The sequence below is a fragment of the Austrofundulus limnaeus genome, unplaced genomic scaffold, assembly GCF_001266775.1.
Source record: "Austrofundulus limnaeus strain Quisiro unplaced genomic scaffold, Austrofundulus_limnaeus-1.0 Scaffold457, whole genome shotgun sequence".
In the NCBI taxonomy this organism is placed as follows: Eukaryota; Metazoa; Chordata; class Actinopteri; order Cyprinodontiformes; family Rivulidae; genus Austrofundulus; species Austrofundulus limnaeus.
In genome coordinates, this window is record NW_013952859.1 from 6681 (window position 1) to 11765 (window position 5085).

General features: G+C 42.0%; 1 protein-coding gene across 1 annotated transcript in view; it reads left to right on the forward strand.

Annotated features, from left to right (window-relative positions):
• Positions 1 to 209: 209 nt before the first annotated feature.
• Positions 210 to 5085, forward strand: part of LOC106529636 (ras-associated and pleckstrin homology domains-containing protein 1) — a gene marked incomplete at its 3' end in the record, with an annotated part of 65283 nt that continues 60407 nt past the window's right edge. Inside the window, 1 exon segment of the mRNA XM_014025115.1 lies at positions 210 to 491.

Below are 5085 nucleotides of genomic sequence, written 5' to 3' on the forward strand. Positions count from 1 at the left end.
AGGAGTCTATTTTTGTTTTAACCGGAAACACCACAATGTAATCTCTGTTCGTTTTTGCGGTCAGCCTTTCACGCTTTGTGCGCATTCCCGAGACACGCGAGGGGCCACAAATTCTTTCTGGGATAATTATTTTAGCGCTACACCTGTTTCACTCCTCATCAGCTTGGAAAGATATTTCCCACAGCCCCTGAACGCACCGTCCTGGGCTGGACAGGAAATGGAGACGCGCAGCGTGCGTGTCTCCTCAGCAGCTGCGGGAGACAAGAATGGGACCAGGAGCACATTTTGTGGGTTGCAGGCGAAGCGGCGCGTGAAAACATCGGGACAGCGGCTACTTTAAACCAGATTTTACTGTATGATAGCTACTAACTCACACTGTAATAGGAGTTTGTTTTATTTTAAATTTTTTTATATTTGTGTTCGGCTGAGAAGGGGGATAATCACTCCTACTGGAAGAGAGAGGGGACCCTCTTTGTGAATCCCATTCCGTTGTAAGTGATTTTCATCGTTCAGTTCGCATTGGTACGTTTTAATTTTCCTTTACGTTTGATGATTTTTCTTACATAAAGTAAATTTTTAGTATGTAATTACATGAATGACGTTTTTTTATTTTTTCCCCGCTTTGCCACATATTGTCAGCCCATCCCAGACCGTGACCTCGAGATAAGAAATAAAGAAGCAGCTCTCCGACTTTTATAAAATGTAAAAAAAATAGTTGTAAAAATACGAGTTTGTGTTGGAGGATGTTTGAATGAAGGGGTGCCTCCTATGCGGCCATTGAACGATCCCTTTCTTCAGGGAGAAGGACTGTGCTGCGTTTGGTGACACTGGGGAAAAAAAGACCCTCAGCTCTCATGAGATTGTCCCATTTTAAAGGTGCATTTTAATGCAATTTAACACCGACGCCTTGCTCCTTGTATACCGTTTGAAAGTATTTCCAGGGTATTTTATTTTTTCTTCGTCTGCATCCAGCTGAAACGGAGAGAGATCGTCTCCACCCTGTCAGTCAGCTGGCGGAGGAGGAGGAGGAGGGCAGGCTAACCGCTACTGGTAATGGCCGATGACGCGGCCGTGCTAATGTTTGTGTTTTTAAGCTGCTAAAATTGTACAATATATCGTAAAAAGCTTACAGCGGTATATAACAGGAAAGGTTCGTGTGTGTTGGAGTGGTTCAGTCTAGCTGGTGGTGAAGCAGCTCTGTTTAATTCCCTTTTGTTGGCTTTAGCCGGCGGTAGCAGATTGGACATGTAGCCTGCTTGACCAGTTATCTGCAGTTTAATATTGTCTCACTAACTACCCGGGTTTTGTCGCCTCCCAAGACCAGTGCAAAAGTTTACAACTGCTAACACATGTTGTGATCACGCACTTCTGCTAGTTCTTCAGTGAGGCTTTCATAACATATTGTTTTTCCTATATTTGCTTCCAGTCCTTGAACTCGTCTTCCCAAAGGCCTTTAACACAGTGAGTTAAGTGACCAAACTAGCAAAAAAGGGTCCTTTAATTCCTAACAAAGAAGGTCTTTATGTCCTCTTTTTGGATGGCTACCATATTGGTCCACATTTTCAACCAGTTCACTAACTTTCGTTCTAATTTATGGAGGTTAATTAAACAAAAGGCAGTGTAGTTTACAGTGTTTAAAGCTCAAATTGACCACAAACCATGCATTTGTATTCAGTGTTCGTGGGTACGCAGTATTTCATATCACTTTGTGGTCTTTTCTTGTGGTTTCACAACTCATTGGTCATTTTAAATCTCTGTGCAGAGTCTGTATTTGAGTTTGGGTTGTCTTTTTAATGTCGCACACTGATGTTATTTGCATGACTTTCTGTTCATCTATTTCTTGTCACCTGCATTTCATTTTGCATCCTGTTTTGGTTCCTTTGTYTCTTCTAAAAGTTTTGTCACATCCAATGTTTGTTGTGCTTATTTGAAGTGTCTTCATTTGCATCTCATTGGGTTTACTATACATATAAAATATATGTCTGGTCTTAGTGGCTTCCAAAATGCTTTTGGATTTGTTTCAGTAATCTGTGTTTTTTAATTTATAGGTCAATAAAACAAACAGCATTTTCCTCCTGAAAAAAGGCAGCCAAACAGCCACTTGGTCCAGCCTTTATTCCCTGCAGTGACATTATAATAGACCGTCTGTGTCCTTAAGGCATGCTTGATTTGCATCTACAAAGCACTAGACTATAAGCACGTTAATCTGGGCATGGAGACAGCGCTGCAACAATGCAGCTCATCTGTTTACAGCGCACTTAATGGGTTGAAAATAACCGCTGGCCTTCTTGCTCGCCCCTCAGGCAWATGACTGCATGTTATATTTCTTTTGGAGAGGAAAATGGCAGCATTTTGGAGGCTAATTTCCCTCTTTGTCATGTCAGAGACACGGAAAGAAGGATGACGTAAAAGATGCCCCCACAACACATCTGGAAAAACGCGAGCTGAACTCCTTTGGGCGCTGTTAGTKGTGGTTCTGTTTCCTGCGCTCCGTTCTGTTACAGAAAGTGTTTCTGAAGACTTTAATTATGGCTGGTTATGTCACATGGAAGATCTGAAACATGTCTGGTCCTTCTTTTTTGTTTTTTGGTTGTTGGAACTGCTTTTATCTTATCTAATTTARCCCAATGGCTCCATCCTGACAAGATTATTACTGTTTGAGAAAAGCATGCAAGCCAATGTTTCAGAAGCTTCAGTCACGGGTTAAATTTCCAGTCATGGAGGTGAAACACGTTAGGCGGTCGGTTTTTTTTTTCTTGGATTTGTTCTGTTATTTTTCTTGAAGGCTGTTGAAGAACAAACCCAGGGGGGATGTATTTGGAGATGCATTGTAAAAAAAAAAACCCAACCTGAAGCCTGGTTTTCTCATTCACCGGTGCTGTTCTGTTTGGCTAAAAGAAGACTGCAGATAAATGTGACCGTAATGCTTCATTCCACCTCATAAGATGAGAAGAACAGTTGTTACCCCTGAGAAATAACCCAGAGAGACCTGCCTAAAAGAAGATAGATTTAAAGGCTGTTCTTGATTTGTGTTTTGGTATTTTCCTATCCATCCATCCACCTACGTCCCTGAGTACAYCTGACAAAGGCTCAAAAGACGAGGCTGGAGGTGCCGATTGGTGGTCGGTGTGAGTTTACCCAGGTTGTGTTACAGCCATGGGGGGGTATAGGTAGGTAAAAAACAGGTGGAAGATACTTCAAACACAGCTCTCTTCCCCCCATAGAGGGCTGGAGGGTAGTGTGAAACATGATCTTTCCTCATGGAGGGGTTTTAGAGTCAAGAAAAAAACTAGAAAATGTCTCCAAGTCGATGCAGTTCCTCCATTAATACAGTTTGTGCTGTATGTGAGTGAAAATAAACAAGTGTGTTTAATTCCATGTGGGTGTATTTGCAGCTTGTCTCAGGCACGTGGCTCCAGCCTCTGTAGGGCCTTGTTCTGCCAACATTTTGCTGACCTTTGGTGACAGCTGCTCTGTCCATTTGCAAACAAAGACAAATGGCTAACCAGCCTGCCTGCAGCGTGCAAAACCTCCAGATRCACAGTTGCTCTTCCTGTTGGCCTTTTTAAAATAAATGTGCACTTTAAGGCTGAGGTCAGTACCGTGTACTGATGGAAATCAGCTGTCTGAGATGCAGGCACACCCTGTTCTTTTGTTGTGGTTTGTTTTTTTGTTCTTTAAGGTGACATTTTATTACAATAGTCTTTTCATTCCTAAAAAAAAATCGGAACTTTTATAGGTTTTAATTCACCACCACATTAACTAGAGGCTGTGTCTTTTATGAAGTAATACAAAGATGGACAGCCAGTTCTCTGTATGCAGCAGCTCTGATTCGAGTCGGCAGAAGGAGGCCAGCTGCCTGTTCTCCTTTTCTTTTTGGGGACGAATTATAATCTTAGTTGCTGAGCAGGTGCAGGTACTTACACACATTTCTAAAGATAATGTAGTCACCAAATTTGAAATAATCGCCATGATGCATATAAATAACATTTTTTTAGTTAGTGCTCACCATCAGCAAAAAGGTGGATAGTAATGTGTTTATGTGTATCTGCTTTTTGTTACCATTTTAGGATCTTCCAGTACAAACGCCTACATGGTCAGTAACAAGTCGTTTTGTTGACGAAAGTCTGGTCCTAATATGATGGAAAGTCATTTTTGGGTCAGGAGTTAGTATTAGGCGGCACGGTGGCTCAGTTGGTAGAGCCAATGCCTCTGAGCAAGAAGGGTCACCGGATCAAATCCAGGCCCAGGGACCTTTCTGGTTAGAGTTCGCATGTTCTCTTCATGCGTGCGTGGGTTCTCTCCAGGCACTCCGGCTTCCTCCCTCTGACCAAAACCATGACTGTTGGACTAACTGATAACTCCAAATTCCTAGGTGTGAGTGAATGTTTGTTTGTCTCTATGTGTGGCCCTGCTGTGATAGACTTGTTGCACTAACTCAGGGTGTTCTCCGCTCCTTACGCACTTGACTTCTGGATATGGGCACCAGTGACCTCTGCGACCCTGAAAGGAAGAAGCAGGTATAGATGATGGATGGGTTAGTATTAGGGCTCAGATGTAAATTTAGTTTAGGTGTACTGCTAATGGTTAGGTTTAGGGCAAAGGCTAGGGTCAGGTTACAGAAATGAATGGAAGTGGTCTTAATAAGGATAAAAAATCAAATGTTTGCATATTCACAAAACATCTCAGGAACCATCAGACAAACTTTATTAAAATTCTCAACCTAATCATTGGCTGCACATCTACAACTGATGCATTTTTGTAGTCAACCTGATTCAAGATGGCTGCCACAGCCAACCAATGTTAGTAAACACAAAATTGGCTACAACAACTCTGTAAACTCTACATCAGAGGAGCCCAAAGTGGGGCCCGCGGGCCAAATTTGGCCCGCCAAGCCATTTGATTTGGCCCACCAACAGTTGCCAAAGTTACAAGGTTGTAACCTGTTATCCTATGTAGAAACACAGTATTTCCATTTGTCAAATGACTATATAAAAGGGCTGTTAGTGAAGTTAGTTTTCATTCATGGTGCTGACTTTATCTTTGATTTATTAGGATTAAACATGAAACATGAAATGACAAGAA